At 40.1% G+C, this 17,758-nt stretch overlaps 1 protein-coding gene across 1 annotated transcript in view; it reads right to left on the bottom strand.

Annotated features, from left to right (window-relative positions):
• LOC124134102 (acetylcholine receptor subunit alpha-type acr-16-like) overlaps window positions 1-922 on the bottom strand; it is an 83,107-nt gene extending 82,185 nt beyond the window's left edge. The window contains exon 1 of the mRNA XM_046498752.2: window positions 659-922. The gene's annotated coding sequence lies outside the window, so the exon portion shown is untranslated. The remainder of the gene's footprint in view (window positions 1-658) is intronic.
• Window positions 923-17,758: the final 16,836 nt, after the last annotated feature.

Raw genomic sequence — 17,758 nt, forward strand, 5'->3', positions numbered from 1 at the left:
GTTAATCACAGTCCATTTTAACGGCACATTGTACTGATAATCTATATAAAAGCAACAAAGCCATTCTCATAACGGTCTGACCATACACAAAATGAAGTCATATTTTTAAAAATAAAATAAAACCCTTTTCGTGCCGTTTTTTTAGATGCTGATTTCTATCACAGACAACAAATTTGTAGGAGGCATATTGGAGACAAATTGAAACGGAGTTTTGATAAGAAGGTGGACAACCAGGTCGGTGCCTCTTGCCTTTTCAACATTAAAACCGATATTCTTTTGAAACAATCAGATAAGCCAAACACGTTTCAAGTCGAAGAGCAATATAATATTTTAATAAAACATATTTTAGTGTGTATCCTAATTGTTTGTCGATGACTACCAAAGTGGAATAGATTAAACATTACTATTCCGGAACTATTAACATATTAACATATTCCGTAAAATTGCAAAATTGAAAAACATGTACAAAAACATATTATTGTATGTTAAACTGAAAAGTTTTTAGAACATATTATAATTACTTCGATTGAAACGGTCGTGTGTAAGCATGTGATGTGCCATGACAACATAATGGATTAATACTAGATGGCTACTATGAAAAATATAAAATGAACACAACGAGAGCAACGTTTCATGAAAAAGAGTAACGGATTCTTACCTTTGTATTCAGCCTCTCCAGGAGTTCTCCACGTTTAACTATGTGAACACATTAAAAATTCTGCAGAAACAGTTCTAAGAAGTTTATAGAACATTCGAAGTATGATATTCCAAACTGACATGTCTGTTAAACCCAGCGTCCGATCAACGTGTTTTCATTGAGAACATCCCAACCGCGGCATCAACCCTCATCAGTGTCATACAACGACGAGAGAAGTTAGCGAGAACTATCCTGTCAGCAGCGGACGAACACACGTGTTATCTGTAAAACATCAATACTGAACTATGGCAGCGTTGTGTGTCTTGAAAGTAGTCCCGGACTTCTTCTTTGGCAGAGTTTGAACGGCAGCGGAAACGAGGAATTGAGATCACATTTTGGAATGATTTGAAAAGACCACTTGAACTGATTGGAAATCCACGAAAACAACCTGTCTCCGACTGATGGGTGATTTAAGCGTTGGGGCGTTTAAGACAAGGCTTGGACTTTAATATCTTCTCAAACTTTCTTTAAGTGAAGTTTCCAAAACCTGTTCCTTATGTTTAGTTATGTGCGATTCATGGAATAAGGTTATATATTTCATATCTCACTATGATATAAATTGGGTTCAGCTATATGTTTATAACGTTTGTGTTTAGGAATCAAGGGAAATATATCAAATCCATGAAGAATGTGTGCATGAATATATTTTTCGCAACAGAAACAGGGATGGTTTAGATTAGCTGCACACAGGGCGAATTAGGCTTGAGCGGATTTATATGATGGGCTTTGCGAGGTGCCCCGTCCCCATCCCAAATCCCCAACATCACGCTCTACCTTCTTTGGAAGAGTAAACGTAGCATCCATAATGAAATATAAGTTATTTGAACCTTTATTTCAAAATTCTCAGATTCTTCCTTGATAAGAACCGACGTTAAAGTATGCTAGCTACGATCATTTTAGCGCCAATATCGTTTAATGGAACAAGCCCCTGGCTTACATAAACATGTTGACAACAACACTATATCGGGAGGTAAAATACGTCACATCTTTATTGATATATGGTCCGTGACAGACCGCTCCCTGCCGAGATCATGTTATTATAGATGTGTTATTTCCGACCATATATGTAGAACATCCATATTCTTTGTTGTAATACTTAGCTGGAGATGTGTTACCAAGTGAGAGTTGATTGAGTAAGTCAGTCAGGAAGGTGCTAGTGACGGATTGATAAGTATACAGTGAAACCTCATTAACCCGGGCGGTAACGTTTCCTGTGAAATTGGGAAATTAACAAATTGCCCGGATGAACAATTGGCCGGATTAACAACTACAGTTATGTTCCGGAAGATGGGGGCTCCGGATTAACGAGGTTTTACTGTATATGGATATGTTCGGGTGGATGAAGGGGTGATAATGTACATGTAATCAATGGGGGATTGGTAGGCTGTCATACAGACCCTGAAACAAGTATATCCAATACAGATCCATGCAAGTCTATAATGTTTGGCAAGTTTAGATTAATGCAGTATCTAAAAATGAGGAAACGCTCCTTTTTATTATTTAACAACTGTTTTTTCCTGTAAAATATGTTCATTTCAGATACTAGATACTAGTCTCGGGGATTGGGTGAATGTTTTGTTTGGTTGGTTTATTTGTTGTTTAACACTGCACTCCAGTATTATTTTTTAATATTCCAGCTATATGACGGCGGTCTGTAAATAAATGTTTCTGGACCCGACAATCCCGTGATTGACATCATGAGCATCGATCTACGCAATTGGTATACGGTGACATGCATCAACCAAGTCTGTGAACCTGACCACCCGATAGGATAAATGAATTTTTCAATAACACGCCAGGTAGGACAGATTAAGTCATATAACGACCAAACACCATACAGCATTGTGATTGTTAGAAAAAAAATCCCACGGAACTAGTATCTTGTCTGCGAACAAAATGTATAATGACATTTGTTGGAAATACGCCTGCCTTGTATGGATAAACCTAGTTAAAGGGAACGAAAGGAAGAGTGACTTCAGATCCGACCATCTTGAATGTGACAGGTGAGCTAACCACATCCTGTTTGTTTCATTAAGTATAATCATAGATATTAAGTACTTGATTTGATTGAAGTTGTCTTGTAGTAGACAGTGTCCCGGCCTCCAACGCCTGTTGTCCATCTAGGTCTAGACGGTCTAATAATAGTCCGCGTGAAATTTGGAGACTGGTTCCTATTAATGGAGGTAACCAATACTAGCCTGGTTGACCTAGATGAGCAACTAGTTTTGTTGGGAAGAGCTTTTAAAATGGATTATTGTCTCAGATAAAAGAGACGACAAACCTTTGGAAAACTAGCCTCTACCATTTTTAACAATACGGGCTGGTGTCTTCCAAGAATCATATCACTACGTGACAGTCACCTAGTTTTTAAATGGATACAATGTCCAGCTGGCAACGTTCTTTGACCTACATTGTATGACCGACTCTGTGGCATATATCAATTCATTCCGACAGGCAGGTGAAGATTGAGGACTGATTACTCATCTACTGCCGGCCGATTTGTCCGTCCAATACCTTCAGGGGCACGGGTGGCGCCAGAAACCTATGATTGTGGGTTCGAATCCCTGTTTCTAGGTTTGTCAGCACCATACCCGTGCTTGTGGGTTTCACCGAAGTGGTAAACGTTTGAGACCTGCATCACTTCGGCGTTAAAACTCACTCACTCACTCACTCACTCACTTCAATACCTTCAGGTGTCCAATACCACACGCATTGGGGACTGGGTTCACAGTCGTCTTCATTGGGGACACCTCATCAAGGGATAGGAAACGCCGCCTAGCGTGGGTGAGTTAGATCTGACAAAGAGACATGTACATCCCAAAACACTATTAAAAAGACCAAATATGTTACAACTCCAGCAATTAGATAAGACTGCCATAAGATATCTGTCCAAAAGAAACTATGTACATTTGTTAACATTATAATTAAAATTGTAACAACTCCCGGTTAACCTCTGTCCACCGCAATGTTAAATACTGTTTGTACCTCACATGCCGATGCAGAGAAATAAAGTGCTGGTGAAAAGTTGAGTGAACGGGAGAGTTAAGGTTCGTTGTGTCACGTTTCATTCAACTATATTTTAGCTTTTTCCCGACAACCTGTAAGCACTCGTAGCGGGGTCATGGCAAACAAGTGGTTGATATCACGAGCAACGAGGATGACACATTATAGTCAAGGTCATGTAAACATGATAACCATCCGATCCTCCGATCTTATTACAAGCATGGTGCACTGGGAATATATCCTGCCTCTGAATCCACACTCTGTTCTGTAACAGATGACGAATGACAGTGAGTGAGTGGATGTTCTTCCGCGTCCCAGTCGTCAGCAATGTATCAACCATATCGCGATGGTCTATAACATAATCGCTTCTGGGCATGGTGACTGAAAGCATTAGCAACGATCCATCGGGATCGAAGTATAAACGACGTTTGGATGCTGAAATATATTTCGGTCATCTTCTATGACGCCACAACTGCTGGAGAGAACGTTAGAGCAAAGCCAGAGCATTATAGATCTGCACGGTATGAGTGATGGCACGTTCTGTGTGTTTCTCAAAATTCTACTTTAAATTTCACAGTCCATCACGCTGTGCCCTGACGGAGCGTTGTAGTCAATGTGGGATGTCGATAGGTTAAATCTTACACCAGATCAATAGGAGACTCAAATTGTGTTATATATATATATATATATTTCTTAAGTGTAATTCAGTCGTGGTTTAATATATATATATATATATATATATATATATATATATATATATATATATATATATATATATATTATTTAGTAAAATGTATTCATACATATACACTCCTTCATAAATAAGGCAATAAACATACAAGACCTAAGGCTTGGTGATATGGTGGGAGGTTATCATTCAAAGTGGGATTTCTTTAAGACACGGTCAGAAGTTCCACTGTACATAACGATTACTGTGGGGAAGCAATGCATCCTTTACTTGTTACTAAGTCGTGACGGAAAGTGGAATCGAAGGGCGTTTCGAGCACTAATACAATTCCTCCTCCTTTTGATTTTTAAATATTTGTTTTCGCGATAAATTGCACTAATTCGTGACGGAAACGTGAATAAAAGGGCGTATCGAACACTTATACAATTCTTCCTCCTGTGTTGTAACAGCTATGGTGACTATTGGTGACTATTGGTTGCCTTGATATAACTGTAATATTGATGACACCATCCATGACTTTCATCCATGACCCCCCATCAATGTACCCCATCCATGAATCTCACCCATGATCCAAAACATGACTCTCATCCATGACCCATCCATGATTCTCATCCATGACTCTCATCCATGACTCTCATCCATGACTCTCATCCATGACCCCATCCATGACTCTCACCCATGACCCATCCATGACTCTTATCCATGACCCCATCCATGACTCTCTTCCATGACCCATAAAGGACTCTCACCCATGACCCCACCCATGAACTCTCATCCATGCCTCTCACGAATGACCCCATCCATTAATCTCATCCATGACTCTCATCCATGATCCCATTCGTGAATCTCATGAACGAGCCCATCCATGACCCCCATCCATGACTCTCATCCATGACCCACATCCATGAATCTCATGAACGAGCCCATCCATGACCCCATCAATGACTCTCATCCATGACTCTCATCCATGTCTCTCATCCATGACCCCATCCATGACTCTCATGAACGAACCCATTCATGACCCCCATCCACGTCTCTCATCCATGTCTCTCACCCATGACTCTTATCCATGACTCATCCATTACTCTCATCTATGACTCTCATCCATGACCCCCATCCATGACTCTCATCCATGACTCTCATCCATGACTCTCATCCATGACCCATCCATGACTCTCATCCATGACTCTCACCCATGACCCATCCATGACTCTCATCCATGCCTCTCACCAATGACCCCCATCCATGAATCTCATCCATGACTCTCATCCATGACCCCATCCATGAATCTCATGAACGAGCCCATCCATGACCCCCATCCATGACTCTCATCCATGACCCACATCCATGAATCTCATGAACGAGCCCATCAATGACCCCATCCATGACTCTCATCCATGTCTCTCATCCATGACCCCATCCATGACTCTCATGAACGAGCCCATTCATGACCCCCATCCACGTCTCTCATCCATGTCTCTCATCCATGACCTTTATCCATGACTCATCCATTACTCTCATCCATGACTCTCATCCATGACCCATCCATGACTCTCATCCATGACTCTCATCCATGACCCCATCCATGACTCTCACCAATGACCCCATCCATGGCCCCATCCATGAATCTCATGAACGAGCCCATCGATATCCATGACTCTCATCAATGACTCTCATCCATGACACTTATAGCAAATGCACCGAGGATTTCATGTCGATGTTTCCAAGGCACTGAAGATGATGATCAGAGACAAATTTGTATGTATTTCTTGATGTGTTTCTGTTAAGTCTGCGACACTTGTCGATGTATCGCGAGGTAGGCTAAAGCGGAATGTCGCTTGATGTTTCGGATGTCACCTAAAAAATGTAATCGGAAACATATTATAATACATTATAAAACAGTTAAGTGATATTTTGTTAGAGGTAAATTAATATCGTGTATCAATAAATATATGATTATCGGGATTAGACCCACTCGCATGAACATAGGTTTTGGCTTCGAACACCCAATAAGGAATGTTCCAGGCAGCGTTGACCAACACTATAAATGGATGTTCCAGAAGGCGCTGATGAATAAATTAAGAGTTCTTTCCATGCCACCCCAACATACCTAAACAGGAATGTAAATTGTGCTCTGGTGAATACTGCTCTGGTGACCTAGCTGGCGAATGCCTAAAAGAGCTGGCGAATTTTTTAAAGGGGTGTTCCAATCAGTCCTGGTGAAGACTTTAAAGGCATGTTCCAGACCGCATTGACGAATACCTTAAAGGGGTATTCCAGGCAGCGCTTGTGAATACCGTATATGATATCCCAGTCCCAACCTTGGAGTATGTTCCAGGCATAGCATACCTTAAGAGGGAATACTGATGCCCCTGGCTTATCTGCTGTCTTTAAGAGACATTCAAGGCATGATACATGGCGAATACCTGGCATACCCGGAATGAAGGGGGGAGGGAGGGTTGGATAGAGGTGCAACGGCGAATACCCCAGGGATGTTTCAGGCCGAGTTGATGTTCACATTGACAGGATGTCCCAAGCTTCCGGTGGCCTTACCAAAACCTTAAATATTCTTTATAGGGAACGATGTACAATCACTGAGTATATCTTACAATATGGCCCACTGCTTTAGGAGATAATATACATGCTGATACATAACGAAAGGTCCCAATCGTCATGTGTACGTGACATCTTTTGTCACGAGACACGTTCTTACGTTTGTTTGTGATCCCGTTTCGTTACAAGAACATCTATATTTGCTACCTGAGGTCTTGTAACCATAGTAACCACCCTCTTCATTCACCTTCGTCTCGTGGTTGGTGCCCATAACGGTCTTTTGACTGCACAATGTTCCTACATCAGACATATCGGGTGAATCATAACAACAGAAGGGCTTCCAGGCTCAAAGATGGTCGTGGGACGAAGGAGACACAATAGGTTTCTCAATGAATTCTTCAAAGCAGACACTTTAAAATCAAACATTATTTTATGCACAGCAAACACGAAGCGTTGCCCACTTTACAGCGGTTTTATTTTTCGTGATATTCATAGAATCAAAGGTGGTTGTCCAAACACGGCCACGTCTATCCTATGTCCCGAGACAGAAACGACTGGGAATATCAGATATTGAGATCAGGATAACTGAAACGTCTAACCCATCATGTTTTTGTTGATTTGATATATTCATTCATGATCAGTGTACTTTTTAAAGATGCCAGAGTAAGCCACAGACATTTAATTCAAAGTTCCTCCTGATCCTTTCGTTATATTTTCCCATCAGTTTGTTCCAACCACTTATAAATAATAACAAACTACTTGAAATGGCTGCGGATAAGCTATGGTTCTTTCAATGTCTTGCACAAGGGTCATAGAATTCAAGCGTCTTCACAGCGAGGAAGATAATGGCCACATATTTTCATGTTGGTTCAATCCTAGGATACTGTAATACAGTTCGGGTATGAAGAGAGATAGTTTCGTGGCTCTGTATTGATTCAACAGCGGCATGTTTGTAATTTGTTCAAGACAGCATATCTGTGATAGAGACTGTTCCCTATTCTGCAGTAGGTGAACCTTTTGAAATAAAATACCATACAATTACAGGTACGATTTGGATTTCAAAGTTCAAACATTGTAATATTATGGACGAAAATACGAATGGTCGCCTTCTTGACATTTATGCATTATATGGACAGTTTACTGCAAGCGGTATCTTGTAGGAACATTAAGATAATGAGATAGTACAGATTATCTAGAATAAATGATTCTTAATTTAATGAAGAATTTTTTTTGTTTTGGGAAGTCTTCACAGACGTCTCTTAAACTCACATATTGTCATTTTTATCTGTTCATATGAAAATCGTCCATAACTCTTAAGAGGTAATACGTTGAACACATAACGTCATCGGCAACTTCAGAAAAAGATCTTATTTTTAAAGGACGTTACAATCTGTTAATACTCACGAGGTCGGATACACTTATAACAATCAAAAGCGTAAGATCAAATGCCTGTGTATATCACAAATCTTGGGAAGGATCATTTTGAAAACTGTCCGATTATGATTATGGTATTTTTTTTAAAATTATGTGGAGGGTGGTTTTGATATGCATTGATGCCTGTGCGTATGCGTATGCATGTGCGTGTGCGTGTGCGTGTGCGTGTGCGTGAGTAAGTGTTAGTGCGCGTGCTTGCCTCAATGTGCTTGATTTTGTTGAAGCATCTGTACGCTAAGTATTTCAATTTGTTTTAATAATTGGATGCCCCTAGGATCCGGGTTCGATCTCCAATAGTTCCCCAGTACTCTGGTATCCCATGTCATTAGAGTCGATGACAGGGCGGTTACTTTGTGTGACGTCATCGTGACACGGTTTGTTCCCATGCTATCAGCCCATGGGTCAGATTCGATTAATGACAGGCTGTCGACATCCAGCAGGAAAAGCCGCTGATATGGCTGTAAATCTGCTGATATAGGAGGAACATTGCACATATCGCAGGAAAATTGCTGATAAAGCTGGAAAAGTGCTGATATGTCCGTAAAACCGCGAGGAACATTGCTGCTGTAGTTTGAAACTGCTTTATGTCTTTCCATTAAGTGAAGGAATATTTTCTTAGTGCTAATTCCCACACCTGCAATAACAAAACCCCTTGAACTTGTTATAGAAGGTGACCTGAAAGGACACCCTGTTTTCTGGAAAGGAAGCGACCCGTTTGTCTCCAGATCTGAAGAGCTCTTAACACGCCTTGAAATTCTCGTAATGCTGCGTCGAGCTTATTATATATTAAACGTGTCTTTTCTGTCGTCTGCTGTAATGGTGGAAAATAATCTTCTAAGCAGACTATCATCTTCTTGGGCGAACGGGAATGTAAAAAATACAGCCTAATTACAATAATCCTTTATAATGTTCTCTACAGGACTGATATCCTATCCTTTTGTTTTAGCTCCTGTGGATGGTGCTGCAAACGACGATGCGGGCACCGTAAGGCAAATAGATGGCCAGTTCTCAGGTCGATCGGTAATATAAACTAGGGTTATCGTCCAAATCTTGAATATGATTACTGACGTGCACAACATAAGGGTGTTTTGCCAGCGTCAGGTCATGGACAGAGCAATGGCTAGCCATAACTACAGCATCTACAGACGAGATGTCGACGATAGGTCCGGCCAAGTCCGACATGACCTGACATATTTAACTGTATGTATGGTGATGTTAGGATGTTCCATACAATGAATGAAATGAAACCGTCTTCTATAAATTGAACTGGATATGTTTGGCTTTAGACGTCTCAGGAATATGATGCTTTTGTATTACATAAATCAATTCCCCTGGTGTATATTTTAGGGTTTTTTCCAATTGAGTTCTTAACTTTGCCCTATAAAATCAGGATTCTTTACAGCCTAGGAAATGGAAGCCCGGTATCAAATCGTATTGAATACCGTTTGTAGAGTCTGCTTTCGTGCTATCTGACCCAGTCGATGACCTTTAACAGGTAAAAGAAATCTTTAAAGCTACAACGTTATTTTTGCTTATCTGTAACATATGTGTTTCGTTCGTGGCATATTGTGATAAAGTTAGTTCGTCTGCACGAATTTTAGATCTATACTGCTCAACGTGAGCTCGATTTAAGGTGGCGATTAAAAGTGGTATTCTGGTACCTGCAATTTGATTCTTGTCTTATCATTTAAAACCCATTTTGCATATCTCCTGAATCACATTTTTTTATTTGAGTATTTATTTTTATATAGCAGTTGACGAATATCCAGTTTAAAAAGATATAATGTCCAAGGTGCAAACATTGCTTTCACTGCAACGTCTAGACCGAGTCTGGACACCGCACTAGACGGTGAAGCCCAGTTCTTTCGCAGCCTTTTGTGTTTACAGATCCCCCGTATTTATATAAGTTAATGAAGTGGAGACGGATCCTTGGGATCTATTCTGAGACTAATAACTTTAGATTGTGAGTTCCCTTTGTTTGACCCAAACATTTTCACACGAGGCCGGATAATACATGCCAAGTTCACAGACTAGTATCCTTATCTCAAACAAAATACACGGATGATACGTTTTCAGTAATCAAGTCATCGAATGTTTAACCGGACACAATTTGCTTACTCTGTGTTTATCTAGTTGAAAATCACGCTCGTCAATCTGCTGTTGTCAGGGATATACATGTTACCGGCGAGGCTGTTCACCACGGCGATCTATATTTGCAGAGGATAAGACCCTACTGTATGTACTATTCAGGGATCATGAACGTGCAGTTTTTAGTTTGGAATTCGGCGCCCAAAAAAATAATTTAGGGCGTATAGTTTGTGGGTATATAAAAATATTAAAATACATATGTGTAACTCAATAGTAAAAATGCATTTATTTTATCGTGCATGATTTGTTTGTTTGTTATTTAACGCCACACTCAGCAGTATTCCAGCTATATGACGGCGGTCTGTAAATAATCGGGTCTTGACCAGACAATCCAGTGATTGATATCATGAGCATCGATCCACGCAATTGAGGTACGATGACATGCATCAACCAAGTCAGCGATCCTGACCACTCGATCTTGTTAGTCGCCATTAACGACAAGCATAGTCGCCTTTTACGGCAAGCATGGGTTGCTGAAGACCTATTCTACCCCGGATCTTCACGGGTCTTATGCTGCAGGAATCGGTCAGTACAATTATTAATCAGTAATTTTATTCTGTCAAAGTGAAGGATGTATTAATAGTATTTTTAAAGCAAAAATATATATTAGTATCATATTTTCCTGCGGGAGACTGGCCAGAGACTACGTACGATGCATTTAAAAATATGACACTCCCTTTCTTGTTTAATTTTTTAAAAGTTTTATTTGTAAGTTTGTGTGGTAAGACAAATATGATGAATGATATGATCTACTGATATTTTTTTTCAGATTGTGTGTAATTGTTGTAATTTCCTGATTGTGCGTTTTGTCTCTGGTCCATCGAGTCAGTTCACCAATAAGCAAAAATGAGATTTCATTGTGCGTCCTTTGCTCCTACTGAAAATAACAGAACATCGGAATAATTTGAAATTAAAAGATAAGTTTCTGTTGCTGTGAAAAGTTTGATTGCACTTACAACGTACGAAGCAAGTTGTTCTCGTCTCCGGAAGCTCATATGAATGATCATATCAGGGTTCCCAAACTACACGATTGGTCAGCATTATTACATTTATCGTAATAAATCAATCAAGTTGTGAATGACTATGATCAATTTTCTATCATAGCCAGTTGGCCCGGGCCTACTGCACTTGAATCTCGGACTTCGTGGCTTGGTTTGACCCTTTGAACAGCATTTCATCAAGGTGTATCAGATACGGGGGAAAGCTCAAAGTGATGCAGGTCAGAGGCATTTACCTCTTTTTTGAAGCCAACATGCACAGGTATGTTGCTGACAAACAAATGCCCATAACGAGGGCGAATCAAAGATTCGATTCATTCACATACTAATATACTCTAGATAATCAAGACACAACACTCGTTCGTCCAGGGTTTCTGTGTTAAAGACGTGCTTCGTCTTAGGTGTTCATGTGCACTTTAAGCCATAGATTCACAGACTGTTAAGGTATAGATCAAATTTAATTTAAAGAACGGATTTCGATTAACCAAACTCTGCACTATTCAGTGATTGAATTGAAATGGAATAAGTTTAGATCACTGTGTCAAATGACTTGCAATGCCATATCTCTTTGCCCATATTTTTAGTTGAGATGTCCAGTAGACATTGTTCAGGATATCAGATTTTTCACAAATAAGTTTAGATGGAATCTGAAGTTTACATTGAAAAACATTCAACTTAATATTGATTCGTTGTGTTGAAAGATTAAAATAAAATCGAAACAGCTTCTCTCTGAGTAATTAAAATTGATTCCGCAGTGTCATCGTTATGTTCACCAGCTAGAAACGACAAGTTGGTCTCTCCAGTCCAATTTGCATGACTAGATGCAGGGGCGGTGGCAGAGACGGTGATGTGCGTTGATGGTGTTTGAGAGGGTGAAGAAGAAGAGGGCGTTAGAGGAGTTGGTGACGGATAATGGGAGAGAGGGCGACGCGAGGCCATGAGCATGGAAGAATAAAAACGAATGAATGAGCATGCTCCTTCTACGAAGGTTTCAAAGAGCGTCATACGACTCTTGCTCAAAAGATGTTTGATCAAGATTACACCATTCAGGGCCTTAATAAAGCACATATGGAGGACATTTCCTAATTTGATGCATCAGTGACCAAACTGATGCCCGATACAATCTCTATTTTCACATGTTCCCGTGATTATTTTAGGTGATGACTTGACTTGTCTTTGCATGTGTTTGTGACGGGTGCCACCAGGGGGATAGAATATGCTCACGTTTTCGTGAACACCTGGTATGTCTGACATCGGTGTGAGCAGCGAATAATAATTCAACAAAAAGAAATCTGGTCATTACCGCGGTTGTGATTGTGTGTGGGACGTTACGACGTGGAAATACGCAGTGTACGTGGTCCTAGGAACATCAGGTGGTTAGGCGAGTGTATGTGGTATAACAGATATCACATCACCAGTATGTCAGTGCCAGCAATTGAGCGACTTCATTGTGCTGAAAGGTCGTCACAGTAATTCACGCACAATAATCCAAGCAGTTCTTGGTTAGGATAACAGTTTACAGATAGAGCATGTGGGTCCTTTGGAACCATTTTAAACTAGAGACCTTCACGCCATACAGAACCAAGCCACGCTAAAGTGATTTTGAGAGCGTTGCAGTTTTAATTTTCAAACTAGGCACGGTAAGGCGTCATTATGAACCAAACCACACAGCATCCGTTTGTTAACTCAAAATATACATAAACTTCCAGACCGAAGTGAGTACATAACTGAAAAGTGGATGTGACGAAAAAATAACAAACGTTATCAAAACGTTACGAAGTTGCAAACAGTCACCGAAACATAGGTTCAACACACAGTGGCAAAATCTGATAAAGTAAGGGATATCGAAAATAGCTTTAAAATTCCAGAATTGTAAGAAATGTCAGTTTCCAGTAATAGATGTATGATAATCAATGAACGAATTTGCAACAAATTACAACCTGTGGTGAAATATGACAGTAGATTTTTTGACCGCCAACGACCTTTAAGGACAATAGGGATAAGATGGGAAATCTCAAAGTTGACGTTTTCGAATCGTAGTGCGTAATACCGCTATGATGTGTGGAATATTCATTTACTCAACGAGGCATACTGCGTGTTAGTCTTCCACTTGTGATATCATGGAGTCTGTCCCACTCCTCTTGCAGCGCCGGGCCAAGTTCAGCTAACGTGGTCGGCGGCCTATGACGTTGACGCACATGTCTGCCTATCATGTCCAGAACGTGTGCAGTGGGGGAAAGGTCTGGGTCCATTGCTGGCCATGGCACTCTATGGATGTTGTGCTGCTGGAGGTGAGCATTGCCGATTTGTGCACGGTGGGCACGGGCGTTGTCGTCCTGAAAGACAAAACGTCGACCAACACGTGACACGTGACCAGCTACGATTACTCCAGTTTCGACGTTGTGTACACCATTGACGATTTATGAGGGGCGGCAGAACACGTATCACGGAGCATGGAGATGTATGTAGGCGGTTCTCCAGTAAAGCAGTAAAGAGTAGCCTGATGAAAGGTTGAAGCAATTTGATTCGCCGTTTTAGCTCGATTTCGTAGAGCCTGGTTTCGGATCAATCGACCCTGTACTCTTGTCGTTGAGTACGCCCTGAACGAGTTCGACGTTCGACGTTAGTGCTACTGTAAACTATAGGATGTGTTTTGGTGTGAGGTTTTACAAACATTAACGTTCTTGCATAGGTTGCTAGTCGTCAACACTTATCTAATACTCAGTATTAACATTTATATGTCATGATCCCCTACTTTCTTTAAGAGTATATGATACCCGTATCAAATTGATCAAGATCGAATAATATGGTTTGTTTGAATCTTAGCCACCATCAAACATGAATGTATATTTTCTTTTGCCCGGCAGTTTACTTTTCAGTAGGATGAAGAGTGTCTATTTTTGGTGTTATTTTATTAAAGTTAGCAACCATTTATTAATACCCTCAGGGATGGGGATCGGGAATTGTGTTTGAAACAAATTATTTTTCAGTCAGTGCTTCAAGACATACAATTTGTTCTCTGAAAGGAGGGGCCAAACATTTTGGGGGACCCACAGCACATTATTTCTCAGACTATCCAGGAGGTCAAGAGGGATTTTGTTGAGAATGGGAGCGAGTGAGACGAAAGACCAAGAACATGAAAAACTTGAGTTGAATGGATGGCGTTTGAAGCTGAAGACAGCAATATTCCAGTAAGTGCTTCACCACAAACCAATTCTTTTCTGAAAGGAGCAGCCTAACAAATTATTTTTCAGCAATTTCGATACAGAATGTCATTGCCACTAGATGTCACATTTTTATACGAGTACGAGAAACGCAAATGAACAACATGGAACATTTGAATTTTAAAGGATTAAGGATTGTAATTTTGATTTGTAGAAGACAAGGCACCTTTCGGATACTACTCGGAAGAATTATTAAGATGAAAGGTGTTCATCCTCTTCTAACAGCGCGGCAAGGTAATCTGAAAAGACGTTGGCTTCTAATTTTAAAATCTTTGAATAGCACGACAGCCTTCAAAAGAACACGACATGACACTTGCCTTTCACTTCCCACATTCACTCCCAACTGCCTCATATCAAAGGCCTGACATATTAAGTGACATTTCCAAAGAAGCAGAATTTGTTTAGTTTTTCTACCTGCAAGCAGAGTTAATTTACTCCACGAAAGCAAAATGGCTTACGTGCCCCACATACCAATGACTGATGGCACGCTATTTCAATTAATTTTTTTCTGTATAACTACTGTATGTTTGAGATTTTCTTATTCTATAGTGCCCGGGGGTCTATGTATGTCTTAACGTTGATAATATTTGCATTTTAAACCACGTCGTCGTGTTCCTCGGTATTTATCATCTGATAGACGTCAATATCCAGTGTCAGAGCCAAATTTAGAATATTACAGCTGTTGCAAGTGTTATAACTACCACGAATAATGGGGTCATGTACATGTAATGATGTGTTGAGTAGACATGTCGTTAACATTTAAAAACACTAAAAAACCGTTAAAAATAGGTACTATTTGGTGTCAGTTGTCATGAGACATTATGAGTGTTAACGGTTTGTTAACAAATTGCAAGAAATGTGTATTTGGCTGTTTCTTCCGGTATCAGCCGAAATGGTTTACAGTGGGTGGCTGAGTTTTGTTTACGCTGCGTTTAGCAATATTCCAGCAATTTCACGGCGGGGGACGCCATAAATAGGTTTCACGCATTGTACCCAATGCTTTATATATGACTGTTTTCGTGATATGCTGTAAAGATAATACATGTCCTCATAATAATATTGCGAAGGGACAGTAAGCAATAACCCTTCGATATCACAAGGGTTCGTTTTTATATAAGACAGCATTGCTTCATTCTTAATAGGGGATAACTGATGACCTCAAATTGAGAACGTTCCATCTTCATGGTGTTAAATCTCTTTAATGACAGGATCGCAGTGACGTATAGGCCTCATGGAACCATGTAGATATGAGATTGTGGAAAACAATATTTATACGTTTTTTTCGTCATGCATCTTTTATATGTCTGTTGCCTGTCGTTTGAGTGTGCTAACTATGCTCTGAGTAGTCACTTCTATCTATAATAATGGAATTTGAAGATTTACACAATTCTTATTATTTTTCACATCACCTTTTTAACGTTCAAATACATTTTTTGTCAATTCGGTCTTTAGACATAAAACAAACTTAAGGTACCAACTGTGCACCTCTCCAGGCAGGTCTGTTTTTCTTTGCACACAAATACGACTTTTTGACGACTTAACGTTTTTTTCAAATAAAGGACATGTTGCCTACAAAGTAAACGTCAGTCTCTGATATGATGGCCCCCATTTGTTTCGACATCGCCAATATGAATGAATACCCTCACCTCATCAACCCCTCCATCTCGTGCAATACACTTTCACCTCCAGCTTACGGCGTCTACATTTCTCAGTTTCTTAGGTACGTTCAAACATTTCATTTTGTTCTATTTCTACGAAGAGTCACAGTTTTCTTTCAACTTATGTTTTTCAATCCAATCCTTCCAGGCATATAATGGTAGACATTCTAGCTCACTGGCACTTAATTAATGAAAATTGTTTGAGTGTGCTACCGGTAAATCTGCACGGTAATCAATGTCTTTTTAGTCATCCATTTGTATAATGTTCATCTCTGTTATGCCCTTTTACGGCCTATGGAAGCTGTTTCGGCAAATATTTGAGACTGACAATTCTCTGAAACGTCAAAGGTTATGCCCCAATTAACGTTCATAACTTTATTTCTTTAGAAATAATATGTTTATGCTGATACATTATTTATAGTATTGAAATATACTTTCCGAGGTAGTCGTCTGTATATCAGTGAGCATGTATTTCAGCTATATCCCACTGTCCCCTGTATATACAGCATGCTTGTCCATCATAGAAATATGCCAATGTGACATTGACAGCCTACCTACGTGGTCTAGTGCATAGAGTGTCTGCCTGGAGAGCGGAAAGCCAGATGTTCGATCTCCATGACGCCCACCTATGACTCTTGCCCACGACGTCCCTCTATGTCTCTCTTCCATGACGCAAAACATGGCTTTCACCATGACGTCCACCTATGTCTCTCACTCAATGACGCCCACCTATGTCTCTCATCCATGACGCCCATCTGTGCCTCCCACTTAGTCCTCGAACTTTAAAGCTTGTCCCTGCATACATCAATAACTATATACGCAATCCCTACACGTTAGCGCAATCGATATGTAAACCTGCCTAAAGACCACACGACTGAACCATTCGAATAATGCTAAACCTTCACATCATTAATTAGAATGTAGTTGAAACTCAAGCCTTCAATATTTCATAAGGCAACCAAGTGCCGAGAATTTCCATCATTTTTTGCAGAAATTTAAATATATTGAAGAGTTATGGAGAATGCACCAAGGACAAATATAGCATTACAATAGTGTCTCACACCCGTGGCGTCCATCTGTGACTCTCACTTAGTCCTCTAACTCCATAGCATATCCCTTGGGCTGCATACATCAATACATATATACGGAATCCCTTCATGTAAGCCCAATCAATAGGTAAACCTGCCCACGTGACATGAACGCATTAATCTTGAATGTAGTTGAGACTCAAGCCTTCAATATTTCATAAAGAAATCAAGTGCCGAGAATCATAAACGTCCATCAATTTGAGCATTTTACCGTAGACAAAAGATAAAAGGGTTCTGAACAATGCATCAAGGATCAATATAGCATGT

This window comes from Haliotis rufescens, unplaced genomic scaffold (genome assembly GCF_023055435.1).
Source record: "Haliotis rufescens isolate VD_foot unplaced genomic scaffold, xgHalRufe1.0.p SCAF_1, whole genome shotgun sequence".
NCBI lineage: Eukaryota > Metazoa > Mollusca > Gastropoda > Lepetellida > Haliotidae > Haliotis > Haliotis rufescens.